Source organism: Phasianus colchicus, chromosome 15, assembly GCF_987193195.1.
Source record: "Phasianus colchicus chromosome 15, bPhaCol1.hap1.1, whole genome shotgun sequence".
NCBI classification, from domain to species: Eukaryota; Metazoa; Chordata; class Aves; order Galliformes; family Phasianidae; genus Phasianus; species Phasianus colchicus.
This window is the reverse complement of record NC_143450.1, coordinates 8982935-9003566: the sequence shown is the minus strand read 5'-3', so window position 1 is coordinate 9003566 and position 20632 is coordinate 8982935. Positions and strand designations below refer to the sequence as shown.

Sequence of the window (20632 nt, the reverse complement as noted above, 5' to 3'; positions counted from 1 at the left end):
CGGGGTCACCTTTTAAGTTTTGAAGTCTGCTGCCCCACGTCTGGGATGGCCGCTGGAGGAATGCCCCCTGCTTACTCCACATCCCCCCATCAACAGGCTGGAAGGCCCTTGTGTTTCGTAGGGCAATTGGAAATTTCCACTTTCTTTTCCCAGTCCAGGAATTGGGCCTCAACCCAGAAAACGGGGTGAAAGTCATCACCTCCTCCTACTGTGTCTCCCCTCCTTTTGGCTACCACAGCCCAGAGCTGTCGCAGGAAACATGCTGACATCCCCAGGGGCGTTCACCAGCACAGTGCTTCAGGGCTGTGGCATTTCCCAGTCAATGAGCAAATGTCACCTCTGTCACCTGCTGGGGGCCCGGTGGCTCTGCAGCCACCTACACCCACATTATTGCAGTGCCCGGGACCCAACACTGGTTGTGTGCTCCCCAGGGCAGCGCAGGGCAGAACGCAGCCCTCGGCCATGCCCAGAGGGTGCCGGGCTGCGCGGCCGCCTGCGTTGTGTCAGCGCTCGGCAATGCTGTTTACACATGAGAGAGGCTCAGAGGCATCCGCAATGGGAGCCAATTACCCAGTTTTGATCTTTTTTGGTGAAAAGGAAACCAGGGCTTTTCAGACATGGCCAAATTTGATAAGCTGGGGGAGGCGGCTTTTCTCCACCAGCCTTGCACCAGGGATGGAGCTGGGGTGCATGGCTGGGAGGGTGATGGCACTGCACTGGGGTGGCTGCGAGATGTGCCCAGCCCAGAGCAGGGCGTGCAGGGTCTGCCTTGTGCCCCTGTCATGGAAGGAAGGGCTGGAAACTCTCCAGGGCTCCATTTGGACACCATAGGGGAGAGGGCTATGATTTGGGTTCTGCTGTCCATGCTTGTCTATGTTGCTTCCCTGCTTTGTTCCTGCCTGCCCCACAGCTATGGGCACCGTGATGGAAGTTGGAGCCTGAAGAATGGGAGCTGGTGCCCCGACAGGGTGGATCTGATCTGCCAGCCAAAGGAGACCAGGGCACGTATTTCATAACCATCCATCATGAGATCCTCTGTCCTGCCCTCAACTGAGCCGGAGCTCAGCCATCTCCAGCCGTGTGGCTGCTCCCTGCAAAGCAGAGCTGCCACCCTCAGTCTGGGTGGGAGCCTGCCACTGTACAGTGCCACACAGAGCACCTGTACTTGTGCCCAGCTGCGCCAGAGCCAGCAGGGCCGCATCTGCATCATCCTCCTATCTCCCATGAGCAACATTTTCCACTCAACAGATATGAGTGTGCCGCAATGAGCCGGCCTGGCTGGAGCCTGCCCTGCATGGGAGGAGAGCTGGGGTTGGTGGTGTTGGTGTTAATCCCCCACATCCCCATGCCCCTGCAGGTAGCACCCGCCCGCAGCACGGCGCTCACATCCATATTTGCACAAACTCTGTGCTGGTGTGCGAGCAGCTCTGGAGCCACCCAGACCAGAAGGGCTTATTTTAAGCTCGCTGGAAAAAAAACGTTGGTTGGTGGGAATTAAAACTCTCCGTTCTCAAAAAAGGGAAAAACAAAAAGATCCGAGTTCTGCTTGCTCCTTCGGTTGCATAAACACAAAGACACATCTGGAAGGGACGGCCAGGACATCGCTGCTTCGTGCGGGGTCAGTTGCCCTCTGCAGCCACCCATCACTGGGACGGCACCCTGAGCAGGCAGCGCCCACAGCCCTCCTGTGTGCTGCAGAGAACAGCCAGGGCTTGGTGTCAGGATGCAGCTCTGCATGTGCTCGGCCCTGGGGGACCCCACATCTCCCGACAGCACATCCCAGCACAGAGGCAGCTGCCAGCAGCACCAGGCGGGCGGGAGGGAGTGCACATCCTGCACAGCCCCAGCAGCATCCATCAGCGTTTACAGCACGTCGCCCGTTACACGATCCAGACGCACAGGTTCCTCCTGTCCTGCTTCTCTCCTGCCTTTTGTTTTCTTTTACTTTCTGCTCTTGGAGACAGAACACCTGATGGAAAAAGACTGTGTGTGCTCTGGTTCCTAGAAGCACGCTGCTTCCTTCCGCTCCCTGCTGCCTCTCTGCTGCCCTGGGCTGGGGGGGACAGCGGGGCCACAGCAGGGCCACGGCAGGGAAAAACTCACATCCCAGCAAAGCCCTCTGGGCGTTCTGTGTCAGGCAGCAGAGGTCACCACAGAATGGACAAAGCAGCTCTGAGGGAGAGAGATGGCAAAGCACTACAGTCCCCACTGTCCCTGCAAGGATGTGGGGAGCACCCAAGGCCATGTTTCCAGGGCAGCGATGCCCTTATTTTTAGGGCTTTGGTGGCTTTAGCTTGCAGGCAGGCATCCAAGTTCTCGGTTTCCCAGGGCGCGACGCAGGGCTGAAGTAAATGGAAAGTTGAGCAGTGACACTGACGTCTGCTCCAGCTCTGCATCTCCTCCCCGCAGAGCTGGGGACGGGGCCACGCACGTGCAGGGACCCGCAGCCCCGGGAGCTGTCACCACTGGGAACCCAGCAGGGAGGTCCTACCCTGCTGCTGTCCTGCGCTCCCAGCTGGGATGCGCTGAGCTCCAGCTGCTGCTGAAGGTCACCTCCAGAGCTGCTCCAGCCTGGGCTCACCCACTGACCATGCCCTGCCTGTGCCACTGGCACTGCAGCACTGGGCAAAGCCCCCGCAACCCCCTGTAGTGTCAGTGAGCAGATGAGGTCGTAAATTCAGCGCTTGGTTCTGAGCAGGGCTGGCTGGAGAGGGAATTCTGCCATCACTCCTCTGTCTCTGGGGAGGGCCGGAGCCAGCTCAGCTCCAGGGGCTGCACTTGTAGGGACCTGCAGCGGGACTGGGGCTGCTGGGAGCATGCAGACCTTCATGCACAGCTGAGGGCAGGGAGTGGGGAAAAGTGGCTTTGTTGGGGATATAGAAACAGAACCTGCTGCAGAGAGGACTCACTGGGCAGCATCCTACTGAAGGAGTAACAAAAACAAACCCGCGCCGTGGAATCCTGCTTTGCCCTAAATGTTTTTCTTATGGAGTTGTAATAAGACAAGAGTTGTAAAGATAGTAACCTCCTAAACATTACCTTATTAAGGCTTCTTAGAAACCACAGGGCATGACCCCACTGGGTCATGGAACAAGAGAGCAGCATCCAGAGAACAAACAGAGGCTAACGTTACATTTTTCACTTCATTTAGGAAACCTGGTTTCTAATTATAGGCGTTGTTTAATGGCAGCATTTATCCGTGCTTTACTCAAAGCCAGCCCACCGACAGCAGGGGCTGAACAGGAGACAGCAGCAAGATGCTGTGTTCCTGGTGTGTGTGGTGCTCAGCATGGCCCAGCCAGACCAGTACCAGTACCAGTACCCACTGCTGACAGTGTGGGCTGAGTCCGGTACCAGCACAGGGTGTCCTGTACAAGGGCAGGTGCTGAGCATCGCTGGGGTCAACATGGCTGAATGCTCCCCAGCCCCCAGCACGCACTGACCCTGCTCTTCCTGCTTAGCCTCCCAGGGACCCTCCCAAGCTCTGTCTTGCAGGGGACAGGAAGACACCAAATGCTGACGTGCTGTGCAAAGCCCAGCACAAAGGCACAGCAGCCTTGGTCCGAGCTCTGGGGCTGCCTGCAGCCCACAGCTGATTGGGATGGGCGTCCTCTCCCAGGACCCTGCCTGCAGACTGGGCCCTCGGAGGCTCTCAATGTGTGCCCTTCCCAGGAACCGCCTGGGAATGGATGCTGAGCCAGAGCATCATTGGGGCTGGGCCACACAGGGCACTGCTGCCAAGAGGAGAAGTGGCTGGGGCTGGTGGTGAGCCCACGGAGTGGCTGTGGGCAGGGGGTGCTATCTGCAGAGCTCAGGCTCTCATGGCCGCAGCCGGCCCTGTGCGTGCGGGCGGCCCCGTGGCTGCCGGAACGCCGTTTTCCCAGGCCAGATGGAGCTCCTCAAAGTGATGGGAACCACAAGCCAGGCCAGGGAGCATCTCCGCTTCCTTCCCCCAGTGGGACAGCCGCCAGTATCAGCACGCTGCAGCCCCGCTGCTGCCCCGCTGACAGCCCCCAGACCCACACAGCAGCATGGGCAGGGGCTGCAGGGATCCAGCATCTCTAGGCAGCTCTCTCCGAGGAGTCCCCGTCGTTCCCAGGCGCAGGGCTGGCTGCTCCCACCTCCTCCCCCCGCGCCCCGCACCCCTCCTTCCCGCGCTCCGCTCTCCCCCTCTCTCCTGCTCTCCCTCTCGGACTTAATGACTTCCACATGGGCCTCTGGCATCCTGAGCCAAGCCTCCCAGCATTGTCTGAAATCTCCAAATTTAGAAGAAATATGAAAATTGTCAAGCGGCCCTTCCTTAGGGGGTAAAACCAACACTCAGCTGAGCGGCGGCGGGTCAGGGCGCGGGGCCACGTGACGGCACCCCAGCCAATGGGTCCCCGCGGCGCCCCTGACAGATGCGCCCGCTGGAGCCTGGCCTCCTTCTCCAGCTCATATAAGGTAAAAAGAAAAAGGTTTTCCAGCTTCTGAGCTGCATGGAAGGAGTTTTCGCCCAGCACTCCCATGCCAGCTGCTTAAAAAACCCCAGCGGGCAGCGTGGGGCCACAGTGCCGGTTATAATGGGACAGGAGGAGGTGATGGTTGCGTGCCCGCGCCCCGCCGTGATGTGGGAGAGGGCAGCAGGTAGGTGCCCGTGGGGCGCGTGGGGCGGGCATGGCGTGGGGCGGAGGGCAGCAGCAGCGGATGGCATGGGGTGCCCTGGTTTGGTGTAGTACTGAGCAGAGGAGCCCCAGATGTGCTCCGGCGATGCTGCAGGGGGTGCGCGTGGGGCGAGTGGCACATGGGGCAACTGTGTGGAGGCAGGAGTGGTCCTGTGGGATGAGGGGAGGGATTGCTCTGCATGCACCTGGGATAGAAACGATGGCAAGGCAGTAACAAGCCAGGGTAAAGCCGGCCCTGTGAAGAACAAGGCCGCTCGCTGGGCACTGCTGCTGGACAAGCGGCTGCCAGCCAGGGGGAAGCGGGCTGAGGTCACGGCATAGGAGCCATGCGTGGGCCCCCAGCCTGGCCCTGGGGCTGCAGTGGGCACGGTGGCAGCGGTTAGGGCACTTCAGCGCCGCTGGGACATCACGGTGCCACAGTCCCAGGCTGTCCCTGTCCCACTGTGAGCCCCTGGGAAGCAGCAGGGAGGTCATGGCGGACAGTGAGGAGCGGCTCAGCTCTGCCTTGGCCCTGTCACTGTGCTCATTTTGCACTTTGTGCACTGGTGAAGGACAGCCTGGTGCACATTGCTCCCCAGGCTGTGTGCATGCAACGCTCGCGTTACCGTTGGTTCCATTCATACCAAAACTTCACATAGAAAGCACTGAAGCGCTCATCAGGTGCTCCGACAGAGCCGTGCCGGTGTTTCACTTTTGGACACGTCTCCTCCAGGAACCTGACCCATCACCTTCCCTCCACACAGCTCTTTCCCTGCCACACCAATGGGGAAACAGAGGCACAGAGAGGGCTAGGCTGTGAGGACCCCAGCCTCGTGGCTGCCACCCCTGCAGCACCCGGCCTGGGAGCGCAGGGCACTTGGTGCCTTTGTGCTGTCCCCATCACAGTGCCCATGTCCCCAGATATGGGACTCAATGCTGTTCCTGCCCAGTCCCGGGCCCCAGCCCACAGCACTGTGCTGATGGAAGAGAAGCTCATTTCCAACACACACACACACACACACACACGCACACGCACACTAGCCTCTGCCACAGATTTCCCAAGCAGTTATCAGCAGGAATTTGGGGAAGGCTGTGTCTAGACAGGCTGCAGCTCCGGGTGGCTCCTGGATGGAGTGGCATTTCCCTCCACGCTTGTCAAGAGGCAGTCTGGAGATGATTAAGGGCTTTTTTTCTTTTTTTTTTTTTCATTTTCTTGGTCTCCGTTTCTATTCTAACAGAGGATCGGCCTTGTGCCTGATCAGGATTTTCCAAGGCTCACCCCCAGCAAAGCCTCTGCTCTCCATGGGGGCTGAGAAGCATGGGGGATGAGTGGGTGCCTTTGGGTACTATGTTGCCCCTGTGATGCTTAGTGGGAACTGAGGCTGTAATGCTCCGTAAGGCCCATGGCAGGAGAGGGGCTGCCAGCTGTGGGCATCTGCCTAGGCTGGTCACAGTGGGGTGCTGTGGGGTGCAGCTGCAGAGCTGAAACTGATGCGGGGGAGAAGCAGCACAAGCTGCTCGTGTCTGTGGGAATGCGCCGGAGTCGGATAGCAAACGATGAGGCAAGAGGCTGGAAATCTGAGCTCTGGAGCCGTTTCACCATCCTTTGACCTTGGCCAGCTACACACACACACTCACACGGAGGAGGGAAGCAGAACAGACCCGGTGCGGGGGAAGGCTTTGCTGGGAACCAGAGTGCACTGCAGCCAATGGTGCCGGGCAGTGCCGCTCCCTCGCTCTGAGCCTTTTCTCCTAGCCGGCACCCCAAATGGCACTGGGGCTGTGCTGGCTGCTTGCTCTGGGGAGTCATTACAGCTCCCCGGGCATTTTGGCTCAGAGAGCGCACAGCACGTGCCAGACTGGCATGACACTGCCATGGAGACCAAGGGGAGAAGCCAAGGGCTGACCCTGTGCCAGGGATATGGTAGTGAGGGAACCCGTGGTTCCCATCTCGCAGCAGAGTGACCCCAGCCCAGACCCTGGGATGGGACAGGGACTTCTCCCAGCAGCAGCAGCTAAATCTCGGCTGCACACTCACCCCTGCAGTCAGCAGCACACAGACCTGTATGCCAGCACAGGACAGGGAAAGCCGCAGTGCGGTGCAGAGCTGGCCCCATGGGGCAGAGCAGTGTGGTGGGACCCATCCTGGACTCCAGCACTATGGCTGGGGATGCTGAAGCAGGCATTTTCCTGTGCTGGGCACAGGTGAGGGATGGAGATGCTCAGTGCTAGCTGGAGGAGTTGGGGATTGTCACGCTTTGATGGGGATGGGCACCTCTGGGGTGCTGCAGAGCCCTGGATCAGTTCAGTGCCCACTGTGTGCGGGCGTGAGCTGCACAGGGCATCACCCTGAAAGCAGTCTATTGAGACCCTTTCCCTGTGGCTGCAGGACAGTGGGATGTCCCGGGACAGCAGGAGCTGTGAGTGCCAGCAGCGAACTGTGTGCCCTGACTCTGTAGGGAATGAATGTGCCTGCTCCTTCTCTGCAGGGATGGTCCCCATTGTGGGGTCTGGGAAGTGCAGGGAGGTGAATGAGCAGCATCCCTCAGATGAGGGGCTGCAGCCCATGTGAGCTGTGTGTGGGAGCTGGGATCCGCTGTGCCTCATGCAAGTGCTCTGTGCTGGACACCTGGCTGTGGTGGTGCTCTCTGCAGGACCAGCTCACTGCTGGCTGCTACCTGGGGAGAAGTCTTCCTTCCAGCCGGGATTCCCTCCACCTGGGTTCCACCCCCATGCATTTTGCCTTCCTTTCCCTCTCCCTTTCACCCATAGCTGAGCTCACTGAACTGCTCCGCTCACAGGACCTGCTGGGAAGGTGCTGTCCCTGCTGCTCCTCTGCTGCAGCCAACAGTGTGCGGGCAGCTCATGCCTACATTTGCCTGCCCCATAGCAGTGAGCTGCTGCCAGCATGGCTCTGCTCTCTGCAGCCCCACCGGGGTGTCAGTGGGAACACCAAGGAGGGATTCCCAAAATGAGAGGGAGCACCCAGATTGCTGCATCGGTGGCTGTGGACTCAACTATCCCTTTGAGGACAGGCTCAGTAATGTTTTCATGCTCCTGCTTTACTGTGGTGACAGCCACAGCTTCACCAATGCTGCACAGCACAGCCTCAGCACCTGGGGCCTGTGCAGGGCTCTGCCTCCTGTCGTGGCTGTGGCACATGTCCCATAGGGTGTGCATGGGGCAGCCCAGCTCTGGGGGCCTGGCAGGAAGATGGCACTCTGTGAGCGTGAGCTCAGTGCTGTGCTGGATCATTGTCTGTGCATTGTCTCCTCACAGGGACCTGGCAAATTTGGGGTATTTTCTTTCAGAGTGCAGTGTCTCATACAATCTGGGCTCAGTGGGACTGGGAGAGCCAAGCTGGGGCCATGCACACATGCACAGCGCTCCCCCGCTCCTTTGCTAGAGCAGAGATAAGATGATAAAGCCCCAATAAGCAGCAAGGAGTGCCGACAGCTCCATGAGCTCCAGGCCATGCCTCTGTGGACAGAAAGCTGGAGCTTGGCTGGTGTGCCTCACAGTGCCCCAGGACTGGGAGCCTCATGGCCAGGGAGAGCGAGGAGCAGAGCTGGAGGCAGCAGGGAACACCGTGGATGCTGGACCAGCCCCGCTTCTGCCAGAGCTGTGTGGGAGAAGTCTCACTGGGGGCTTTGCTCTGCTCCTTTCCCCTCAGAGGGCTGGGGATCGGTGACGTGAAGGCCCCCCCGCAGGGACTTCACCCCTGCACCACTTCCTCTGGACCGGGAATGTGCCATGTAAACAGCACAGCAGGGCCGGCCTGGGCTGCTCCCACGCTCCTGCTGCCCCGTGTCAGGCAGGCTCACCGTGCCCCATCCCCAGTGCACCGTCCTGCTGGGATGGGGAGGCTGGGGGAGATGGGGCTGAGTCCTGCCACGCATGGGGAGCGAGATAAGGACAGGGGTTACGGTGGCTGGCTAGGAGGCAGCAGGAAGAAGCGAGGCCGTGGGAAAGGCGATGGATGGAAGCTGCAGAGGAGGTCAGGCTGCTGTGCAGCTCTGCTGTTCCTTGACCATGTGTCTGCACAGATCCCATCGCCCATTCAGCCCTGCTGAGCTCCAGTGGTGCTGTGCAGCTTTTCTCCTCCTGCACAACCAGCAGCACCTGTCCACCTGCACGGACAAAGCAGAGCCATGCTGCAGCAGTGGGGACAAGAAGGCATTTTCCCACTGGCAGAAGCTGCCACGCCAGGAGCACAGGGACTATCCTGCTGCCCACTGTCACCAACAGGGAGGTGTCACTGGGGTTGACAGCCTGGAAGTGGCGCTCCCAGACATTGCTCACCTGTCTGCTGTCTCCATGGAGTCACCACCCCGAGCCCTGCTGGGGATGCACAGACACCAGATGAGGCATTTGACTTCAAGAGGGAGCTGTGCGCCCTGGGAGGAGCACAAACCAGGCGCATCCTTCCCCTCTGCACCCATCCCCTGCTCCAAGACAGAGAAGCAGCCCCCCCAGACCTGCTCCTTTGTTCCTGGCATCATAATTTATCCCAGCGAAACCCACAGAGAAAGAGCAGCATCCCCCTGGGCCCCCTTGGCTCGCCCCCAGCATGGGAGATGTGGGCTGCACGGGCTCCAAATCTGCCTTTTTGACCATAAAAGGGCAGAAATTCTGCAGCCCCGGCAGGAGGATGGGAAAGGAAAGGCAGAGCTATTTATAGCTGAGCATCAGGACCGCAGCCTGAACTCGGGGTTAATCAGCCTGTGACCAGATTAGGATCTCCCTTGGCCCCATCATTTTCTCATAAACCTTTGATTTAATACCACATAGGCAAGGGAAGGAGGGAGGAGGCCATCGGGGCTGATGGGATGGAGGTGCTGGTTGGGCCAGGGTTCCGCACAGCTCCATGGAAGGAGCTGCCTGGGCCAGCAGGTCTTGCGTGCAGAGCCATAGAAGGCAGCACGCATTGGTTGGGACTGATCTCATAGCTCAGTGGCTTCAGAAATGAGTGAGCAAGAGCTGACCCTTCCGTGGTTCTGGTCTTTGCTATCAGAGATGACACTGTGCATGGACCTTACATGGTGCCCGTGGGCAGCACTCACCACTCCGGCTGCCACACAGTGGGGGCTCATCCCGCGGGATGTAGCACCAGGGTCACAGCTGGACCCCCAGGAGGGTGGCTCGTCTGGGGGGCACCGAAGCCAGATGGGAGCATGTGGTGTTGATGCCACCTGAGCTCCTGTCCTCCCCTAGCATGGGATAGAGTCCTGCTGAGGTTTGAGGCTTCCACCAGCACAGGGCCCAGGCTGAAGCAATACTTGGGACGGGGCCCTCGCCGCTGGAGAAAAAGGCCGGGGAATTTCAAGGAGGAAACAAGTCCCAACTGTTATTAAAAAAGGACATTTCCTGCAGGAGCGGCCGCTGCAGAGAGGGGAAAGGGCGCAGTGTTGTAACCGTGGGGAGGGCTCTGACGCAGCCCAGCGCTGCCGGCTCGCCCAGCCAGGGACGCGGCTCCGCGGAGCAGAGGCGGAGGTGAGCGTGGGTAGGAGCGCGGGGCAGCGCCTGCGGGGCCGGTGGGATGGGGTGGCATAGGGAGCAGCCTGCCTGGCCCTCCAAAGGGCACACGGTGGCGGTTGGCAGCGCCCTTCCCTGCAGCCACACAGCACATCCGCGCCCACGCGAGCGAGGGATGAGCAAACTGGGGCTGATGGAATTCATAAGTGCGTGGTCGCCGCAACAGGGAGCGGCGTGCGAGCGTGTCCGGGGCTGTGGGAAGGCTGAGATACCGCTCTGAGCGCTCCCACAGCAGGGCTGGGGGCTGCAGCAATGCCTGGGGGCTGCCCGCTCCTCATGCACTGTGGTCCTGGGAGGGTCGAGCACTTGGCTCCGGCAATGTGTGCTGCAAGGGCAGAGCCCTCAGCCTGGCTGCGGTTCGGTGGCGGCGCTGCCCCCAGGCGCTGCGCTCGGCTGTTCTCGCAGGCAGCAGTATGAGTGTGGGGTGCAGGGGGTGGCAGCCACACGCGCACCGGGGTGAGCCCTGCTTCATGCGAAACTGGGAAACAAGCAGAAACAAGGGGATGGGGCAGGCCTCGCCACGCTGGGTTTTTTGCCCCTCTTGAGGAGGTGGAGACCACAACAGAGACGGGGCACCTCCTTCTCCAAGACCCCCTCCGGGCAGAGCGAGCTCCCAGCAGATGTTTTGCTTCACAGCCCGGTGGGATGCACAGCCTGGTGAATTCCTCCGCCTTCTGTGGCATTCCTTCCCCCCACCAACACCTCCCTGGGGACAGCAGCTGAGCTCCCCAGCCCCACACTGCAGGCAGGGAGGAGTCTCCATTCCAGTCTTTCCCACCGAACTGGTCAGGGTCTGTCCGGGTGGTGGCAGTGGGGGAGGGGGCTGTCCCCAGGCCCACCACACAGGGCTGGGGCAAAGCACCTCTGGTGGCTCACTGGGGCTGGGGACTGTGCACGGAGCAGGGTGTACTGGGCTGGATCTGAACAGAGGCTCTGTCCCCAAATGTCAGCTGCCTGCTGTGCCTGGCTTTGGCAGGGAGTTTACCGGCACTGCTGCAAGGGGGACAGCTGGTTGTGCTGGAGAAGGTCCCCATCTGAGAAAGGAGGTTCTGAATGCTGTCCTCATTGCAGTGTGGCTTGGGGACCCTGTCATGCTGGCAGGGCCCAGTCACGGCTGGGCGATGTCTGGCCCCAGCTTCTGGGGAAGGGAGCATGAGGCCGGGTGGTGATGGGCAGGCGGTGGGAGGAGGAGAGCTGGGGAGGGTGGGGGTGCTGGGTCAGGCAGGAGATGGGCTGTGCTTTGCCCTACAAGGGATGCGTGGCACTCTCCAGGTGTCTGATCGCCCCCTGCTTCACATCAGACCTGAGTCCCCAGTTGCGCTACAGCAGGAAACTGCCCACAATGACTTGGGGTGCCAAGGGGCTACCTGCAGAGACCCCAGAGCTCACTGCCCCACACAACTCCACACTGACTGCTGCCCTCTGTCTTTTACAGCCTTGACCATGGGAGTACCCAGGGACACAGCCATCACTGGAGATGCTGGAGGTGCACAGAGACTGTACATCCCCGGACAGCAAGAGAAGGGCAGAGCTGGCATGCCAGTGTACTGCCAACACCGGATGCCCTTTGGGTGCTGGCAGCAGCACACACAAACCCAGCAGCCCCCTGAACAGGGCTGGCTCCCAGGGCAGTGATCAGCCTGGGGTTGATCCCTGCTAAAAGCAGCCCAGCCCCTTCCCAGGGAGCTGCACACAGGGAGTGCCCGGGGCTGGGGAGCTGAGCTCTGACACGGGGCAGCAGGCTGTCAGGAGGGGTCCTGTGAGCAGTGCTGCCCCACAGCACCGAGCCCCGTGGCTGTTCCCACACTTGGCCAGCGCTCAGGGCTGGCCCGACTCGAGCTGGGAGCAGTGACAGCCTGCGCCAGCAAAGGCGGCTCCCAGACATCCCTCCTGGGTGACTCACACTGTGATCTGCGCGTGGAGTTTGGGGCACCGTGAGGCTCTTTCCTTTCTTTCTTCCCAATAAACTGGGGCTGTGGAGCTGGGGGATGGCGGCTGGGGGAGCGGGATGCGAGCAGAGGCTGTGGGTGCCTGGTTCCCAGCTGGGTGCGCTCAGGGGGGGCCATGCCGGATGCAGGGCGTCGTGCTGAAGCTGCGCCATCTGCTTCTCGTCAGGCTGCTGGGAGCACCGCCGCTCCGGGGCCGGCAGCGGGGCACGGCTGTGATGGATGGTGTGTTTATCGTGCTCTAGCGTTACTCAGGATGTTAGTGCTCGCCTGCAAGAGCTGTTTCTGTGCTTGGCTGCTCCCTCCATCCTCCCCTCCTCCTGTTCCCCCCAGACCCTCTCCCTTGGGCCCACACAGGGGTGCAGGGGGTGTCCATCCCACAGCCTCCAGCCCTGCCTGCGGCTGAGCTCACGAGACCAGCATTGAAGCCTTCCCACAGGTTCTGCCCAGCAGCAGGCTTCTCTCTGGTGAGGACAGGGATGGTAGCAGGGATAGGGCTCTGCAGGGCTTTTACATGCTCATCGTCCTCCAGGGTACACAAAGGAATGGAGTGCAGGGAGAATGCACTGTGTGAGGCCTGCATCCCACATCACCCCAAGGTGTCCTGGCCCTGCTGAGTGACAGACCCATACTCTACAGCCACCCCAGCAGCCACATCCGTGTGGTTTGAGACCACAGGCAGTGACTCCCCAGTGCTGGGCCAGGTTCCAGGTCCTGCAGCCCCACAGACATACGGTTGGGATGCGGTAGTGGCCAGTGTGCAGCCCTTCTCCAAGCACAGCAGTTTATCTGCGTGATGCTGCAGGCCCGTCCCCACCAGCCCCCAGCCTCATCTATCCTGTAGCCGTGATGCCCGGCAGAACAGCCACACACAGCCATGTGTGGCACAGCACACATCGAGCATGGCTGGGGGCTCCTCCATGTCTCCCAGCCCAAGGTGCAGTGCTGCATCTCTGGTCAATTGGGAGTCTGAGATGAAGCACTGTAGCTCGGGAAGGGAGGAACTGTGCCCTGGGACCCCGACACCTCTCAGACTGCCGACTGCTGGGAGCACTGATGCCAACGGAACATGGGAACTGCGCAGTGAGATGGGAAGCACAGCTCATGACTGGATGTGGGGGTCTGCTCCAATCCCCTCTGCTGCCTCTGGGGCTGGGCCCCCATCGTGGGAGCAGGGGCTCTCCCAGCTGTGTTTTGGACACTGCCTCTGATGGGGAAGCACAGAGAACGGAGCCTGCAGACACGCAGTGTGTCCCCTGAGGATCCCATAGGGGCTGCTGACCCCCAGCCATGGGGCAGGGCTCACCCCTCTGCTCCGTATCCCTGTGACTGAAGGGCAGAGGAGTGGAGGTTTGCTTTGAGGCAGAGGAACACCCCTGCGCCCGGTCAGGATCCTCAGAGCTCCCAGCTCTGCGTAGGGGTGGGCAGGGGTGCTGCGTGGGGACAGCAGGGTCACACAGAGCGGCCAGAGGAGCAGCTGTGCAGGGCAGGGGCCGGTGGGAGCCGCGGTCGCCGTGCTCTCAGGGTCCAGTTTTCCCAGGAATCCCTTAGGCGCTACGTTGGGGATTCCTGGAAATACTGTTCTTGGGGCCACGGCTCTGCACCTGGAGACAGCCCGACCCCGAGCGGAGCCGCAGCCCCGCAGGAGCCAGGAACGAGGTACGGGGCCGCGGCTGCGAGCGGGAACCCCCGGGCAGCCCCGATGTGGGGCGGTGGAGGGACCGGCCCAGGAAATGTCCGGCAGCTCGGTCACAGCCCCCGCGGGCGGACACCGCCGGTGCCCCCCACGAAGGACAGGTCTCCGCGGGGCTGCGCGCGCGTCATCGAGCCGTACCCGTACCAATAAAGGTCTCAACTCCAAGGAACTGTCGGAGCCATTTCTCTGGGGCGGGGAGCAGCGCGGGACGCTGCGGGCTGATGCCGGAACCGCCCGGCCGTGCGGCAAAACCCCGCGGTGCCCCGCGCTCCGCTCCGCCCAGGGCAGGCAGCATCGTGCGGGAGGGAGAGGGGCCGGGAGCAACAGGGACAGCGGGGACAGCGGCAGGGACAGCGGCAGGGACAGCAGGTGGCAGTGCTGCCTTGGAGCAGGCAGTTCGTTTCGATTGCAGCTGGCGGAGGAGGGGTTAAATGCCATGCGGTTTCTCTCTCTCACACACACACAAATTAAAAAAATACGGCACTTAGTACAGGAAATGCCAACTCCGTTTTTTCTTTTACTTTTTAATTTTTTTTTTTAATTGTTTCCCTTTTTCTCTCTTTTTTTTTTTTTTCCTTTTTTTTTTTTTTTTTTTCTTTCCCCCAGCCAGAATATTTATCAAAGAGAGATTCTGTTTGGACCACATGGGCAAACCCTGACTGAAAAGAATCGTTTAAGGGCAGAATTCCCGTCCTGCCCCCCACATGCCACACAACTGCTGCCCCAGCAGCTGCGGAGCCTCTGGGTCTGGGTCTCTGCTCTGCACTGCTGCACACCCACCAGCATCACAGCCCGCGGCAACACAGTGGCTGGGGGTGAACCTCAGGCAGGGACACTTGGTACTCAGTGATCCCCAAATGCTGTGCATAGGCTGCCAGCAGCTGTGGAGCACCGAGCCGTTTTTCCTGATAGGGAAACTGAGGCACAGACCCCTGCCTCACCCCAGCATCCCACTGTCGTGTGGGACAGGGAGGGAACATTTTGGGACGGCGGATTTTGGGAGGGTTTGTCCTTCCCTTTGCGGAGCAGCAGGACTCGCAGAGCAGATGCAGGGCTGGGCCTTGCCCCTCCTGCCAGCACTGCACATCTCAGCCAGCACACTCCAACAGCGGGTGGCTCTCCCTGGGACTATTCCTGGTTCTCAGATGTCACCAAAATGAGAATTCCCACCTTCCTCCCCCCAACATTGGTGCTCAGATACACAAAGCTCCCAAGCGGGGACCTGCTGCCCCATGCCAGCACAGTCCTCTTAGAGACACCAAGAGGGTCCCAAGGCCTCTGTGGGTGGGCAGGATGGTGCTCTGTGTTGATGACCACGAGGACAATCACACCTGCCCTCTGCCAAACACAGCCCTGACATTAGTCACCGGCGTTGCTCTGTGCCTCAGTTTCCCTTCTGGGCAGTGCTGGCACTGAGTCACACCTACAGCAGGGACGCAAGGGCTGGGCTGGGTGCAGCGGCAGCAGGCGGGCGCTGTGGCTTCTCCCTGCTTCTAGCAGGATGAACTCGCCTGCAGAGAGCAGCAGTGCCCCCAGGGACCTCCCAGCAGCTCTGGGAGGCAAGGCCAAGCTGCCACACTCCCTTTTTTGGGCAGCTTTCTTATCCCTGTTCCCCCTCCAAGATTCCTACAAAGTCACTGTCTTTGTGGCGCTCTGTAGTGCTAAATCATCCCGTGCTGCGGGGAAATGCTCTCACTTTCCCCCCTCCCATCTCTCCAGAGCCACGTGTGCTGAACCGATGTTCCACTCCTCATAACGCTACTGGGGCTCACTGCCCACAATGGGGCACAGCCCCACTTCCATCCCTTGGAGAGGCTGAGGCCGGCAAGTTGGCAGCCCAGCTGTGCCCACAACCCCCCAGGGTGGCCATGCTCCCTCCACACCGCAAAGCATCCCAGCGTCTCCCCAGCAGGCAGCGGCAATCAGCTTAAAGCTAATCCCTGCCCAGCGCTGGCCTCTGGGCACAGGGCCCAGGGGGGGCATGGCAGGGCCCAGGCAGCGCTCGCTGTGCTTTCATTCACTGCCAGGCACTAAGTGACAGCAGGGGGATCCAGTGAAGTTGCCCCAGAGCCAGCCCCGGGTGCCCCTGTGCTCCTTGGCAGCACCACGTTGTGCCCAGCGCGGCTTTGAGCATCCGCTCATCTCGCCCTTTGCCGGGAAGGTCTCGCAGGATAAAGGCTTTTTGCACAGCAGATTTACGGAGATCAATGTGGCTCGGGGGAGGAGGGGTGCGTGCAGACGCACACGCACACGTGTGCCTACAGGAGCAGGCAGGCGGCTGAGCCCATCTGCACCCTGGGAGCCTCCCAGCGCACAGGAGGAACAGAGGGGTGAACCATATTGGGGGATGCTGCAGGGCCCACCCCGCCCCGCTCCCAGCCCAGGCTCGCCGCCGCCCGCCCAGCCCCGCTGAGTCAGCGCCCACGCAGCACCGCCGCACCTCCCGGCCTGCCTGCTGCCGCGTGGCTGGGACAGGGAGCTGCTGGCTCAGCAGGACGGGGCCAGGATCACCCCACTGCGGCCTGGAGCCCAGCGGGCACAGCATGGCCATCCTGACCCAGCCCCATTGGGATGGGGAGAATGGAACTTGCTAGTGCCCGTGGGCACCCGGGCAGCAGTACTGCTGGCACAGGAAGGCTGTGCCCAGCCCTGCCCTGCAGTGGGAGGCACGGCCGGGCACGTTCAATCCGACACAACGCTCGAAAGCCCCTCGTCAGCAGCTCCCAGCTGTCTCCGCCCCGGCCAACAGGCCCAGCAGCTCCCAACCTGCTCAACAGGCCCTGCCGAGCTCCCAGCCTGGGAAAGCAGCACACACCCCACCAGGGAAGAGGCAGCCACCAGCAGGCTGCAAGTTCTCACCACCCGCCCTGCACTGTGAGGCCCGGGGGGGCTGGGGCCAGCTTTGATCCTCCCCGTGCAGCCCTGCCCCAGCACAACCCATCATGGCTCCTGCCCGGCTGCAGCACAAGCCTTGAGGGCCTCACAGCTGCTGCGAGCCATCAGTGATCCAAGCACACCTGTGTGGCACAGCACTGCTTCCACTACCCCAACGCCCTCCCCCCCCGGTTCCTCTTCCCACTCTGGACTTTGGAATCAGCTCAGGCATCACCATGGAGCTGGCAAGGAGGGCTGAGCGTGGGGCCTGGCACATGCAGCCCATGCAGAGCTCCTGGCCCCCCCTGCCCTTGTTTGCATGGCGACGAGGGAGAAACTAAACACAAGCAGGGCAGGCAGCTGCCGGGACACAGCCAGGCCGCTCAGGCATCCCCTTACTGCTGGGGCACCTCCAGGGGTGCTGCAGTGACAGTGTGCCCCCAGGGGAGGTGACAGACACAGCTGACCCCTGGCCCACACCCACAGCTGGCACAGCACTGCATACACAGGGCCGCCATGAGGCACATCCTGCAGGGCCTGGCTGGAAGGAGGGAGCAGACAGAATCAGCACAGGAATACACAAAGCACGTTTTCCCCTCTGCACCACAACCCCATGCAAATAGAGGGGTGGTGGGTGAGGGATGGGACTGTGCCTGCAGCCTGTGCCCGTTTCTTGAGGTGAGCTGGTCAGCCTTGCACAGCTGATGAGAGCCAGGCCAGCCCCGCCCAGCTTCACACAGCACAGACCTGGAGCCAGGACCAGCAGCAGAGCTGCAGCAGGCCCCACTCTCAGCCCTGGCCCTGCAGCTCCCAGCAGGGCCATCAGCCCAGGAGGAACACAGCAGCTCCGTACCTGCCCTCAATTAACAAGTGACCTACTTAGAAATCTGGGCTAAGTGGGATGAAGGGAGCTGGCTGCTGGGGGGCACGGCCCAGAGCAGGAGTGTCAGTTTGATACAGGACAGAGAAACTCATTTCCATTCTAAGTACTTCAAGAAATGCCCTACTAGATTTTATAGCTGGGGAAGAGAAACCCAGTCTGGGAACCTCCTGTGCGTTTCTGCTCTCGCAAAACAGCAGCACAGGGAAGAATTTGGTTCACGCCCCATGTTAAGACAAGTGCTTTAAGACAAGTGCTAGGCTGAAGAGCAGCCTGCACTCACAGCCAGCCAGCAGAGCTCAGCCCTTTGTTCGTGCTGCAGGGATGGGCCTATGGCTTCTCACAGTGCTTGCAGTGCACTGCTCCTAGCTGGCTTTGGGCCACGCTCTGCCTGCCCCATCATGCTCCCACATGGGAGAGGCTACATTGGAAGAAGCCAGCACCTCCACTGCTCACCCTCCCAGCCCTGCTCTGTTCCCCCAGTTTCAGGGGCCAACCCTCAACCCCCACCCCCCAACAGCCCAGGAACAGGAGGGAGCCAGGAAGTACATGGGAAGGGGCTGCAGGGCTGGAGGCTCCCAGCTCCTCTTGTGAGAGGCCCAGCTGAAAGCCGGCACCTGCCTGGGGCCACTCATTCCCCTGTGGCAGAGGAGATGGTATGGGCATTCACCTGATGAAATCCTGCCAACAGTAGGAGCAGTGAGTGGTTCAGTTTGGAGAGCTGGGTGCTGGTCCTCCCCAGCAAGCGCTCGTTCAACAGGACACAGGAGTCAGACATGCAGAGCTGCAGCAGGCAGTGCCTCCGTGCCCTGGGCTCCTTCCTGCACAGAACCAAGCACCACGGCCCCACCCAGAGACAGTGCAGCCATGGCAGCTCACACCTTTCAGCCACAGCACTGCTCTCGCCTTTCTCCCAGCAGCACTTCCAGCTACCAGGCAGCGCTGGAGGGAATGCTAGGACTGCCCTGCTCCTTCTGATGCAAGCTGAGGCAACATGCAGCTTACTCTGCTCAGTTCCACCTGAAAGGAAAGCTGCGCTATTTTCTTGCCTTGTGCTGCAGGGACCCAGGAAAGGAGGAGGCTGCTTTGAGTGGGCAGCAGGACTGAGCTGCATTAGGTAGCAGAGAGAAAATGGTCTCTTAAAGACTTCATTCTGAAGCTGTGTGTGAAGCACCATACATCTGGCTGCACAGCAGGCAGAGAGCATGCAGCCCCCAGCTCTGCCCATGTCCTATGCGATCTGTGGCTGCAGTGAGCTCCTGCAGTGGGGCTGCACCACGCCTGGCCTGCTGCACCAAACCTGGCTGCTCCCAGGAGCAGAGGAAGGAGGAGCACACAGGTTAGCCCAACACTTCAGAGCTGGCTCCAGAGCAGACACACAGGTCTCCAGATCAGGACAACACCCTGAAGACGCCAACCGTCAGCTGCAAGACAGCTGACGTGGCACTGGTTCAGCCTTCGACTCTGAGCAGAGGCTGAGATGCGGACTTCAGCCCTGTTTCCCGACTACTGCAGCAAGAATGAAGGCAGCCATGATCCGTAGGGCAGGCTGCCCTGCCCTTTTAGACAGGGGACTGGGTTGCAAACATTTATTTCCTGGAAAGTGCTCCCTGGGGCTTAGATTCCTTTCTATCCCACAAAATCCCTCTTCTAACACACTTCTCAAGCACCTCACATTCCCCCAAGGACCACAGCTCATCACCATTAACAAGCACCAGCAGCTGGCAAGCTATTTAGAGGAACAGGACTGCCCCTAGCCATTAACCGCATACACAGTGGCTTCCTCACCTTGCTGCCCTGCCAGCACCAGAGCTCAGCCCCCTGCAGCACAGTGCAAGCTCTCTCCTGCTGCGTGCTCCACAGAAACCAGCACCTTGTGCTTGAGAAAAACTAAGCTCATCTGTACTCCACTTGCTTCTTGCATTTCACCTTCCTGCAGGTTTCAGTGGGCAGGGAAGCTGCTGCAGATGGGGCATCAGATATGCACCTCAGCCCTAAGGATGGGTGGGGAACAGGCGGCTGCCAAGCCCTGAGCCTCTCACCAGGAAAGGCTGAATGCAGCGCGGCTCGGATCCTGCGAGCTGTTTGCATGTCGGGAAGCAAAAAACAAGCCACTTCCAATCAACATCATGTTGCCAAGCCTGAGCTCTGCCCTCTGGGAACCAGCTGCCAGGCTCCAACAGAGCTGCCACTCGTGGCACTGACGCAAGCCCCAGCCTGTGGGGAGCCGCCCTGCTACCAGGTACCAGGAAGGTCAAGGGATGCAATAGAGAGAGCTGTCACTAAGGAGAAAGGTCGTTTAGCAGAGTGACTTACAGCCATAATCAGTTTATAGGATTTGTTAACAGCTTCAGGCAAGCCAGTCAGGAACTTGCTACAACCGTGTCAGGCAGCCTTAGCACAACAGCACCTTCCCACGCCTGGGGTGCAGCGCAAACAGGGAAGGCCTTACTGATGGCCCAAGGCTGGCCATTGTAGCAGAAGCCCACCTAAGAAAAGCAATCAATTAATACATCCTGTGCAGCCTGAGAGAAGAATGGTCCCAGCTGGTGTACTCTGCTTTCCTCCTCAGAAGAAAAGGGTCTCAAGGAGGAAGGAGAGTGCTTCCAGGATGTGAGTCAGTGAGAATTCCTGGCCATGCCTACTCCTCCAACAACCCTGCAACAGGAGCTTCCTGACCTTCCACTTGCACAATGCAAGTACCAGCCCTGAGGGCACATGAATGTACCCTCATTGTGCAAACACTTGCAGAGCCGTTAGCAGGGCTCGGCCCACCAGGTGATCCCAGCTCAGACACACCCGCTGCAAACAATCCTGGCAGCACCAGCTGCCACCATAGAGAAAGAACCAGCTCAGCACAGGGCAGAGCAGTGCTGATCTATTTGCTGCCTGAGCGACTTTCTGTTAGCTCAGAGGACCCACGCCAGTCACTACCTGATCTCTATGCTGCCTTCCCACTGCCAGCCCCTTACCCGCATGGAGAGCTTGATCCTCTGTGCTCAGCCTGGGCAAAGCCCAGCTACACAAAGATAAGGCAAGTGCCCTCCATCTGCCATTG

The 20632-nt window shown here is 60.4% G+C and overlaps 1 long non-coding RNA gene across 1 annotated transcript; it reads left to right on the top strand.

Moving 5' to 3' along the window:
• The first annotated feature begins 4367 nt into the window (after positions 1-4367).
• LOC149915898 (uncharacterized) lies at positions 4368-13989 on the top strand. Its single transcript, XR_016471426.1, has 3 exons — positions 4368-4626; positions 10017-10136; positions 11614-13989. It is a non-coding gene; the product is annotated as an uncharacterized LOC149915898 (long non-coding RNA).
• The last annotated feature ends 6643 nt before the right edge of the window (positions 13990-20632 follow it).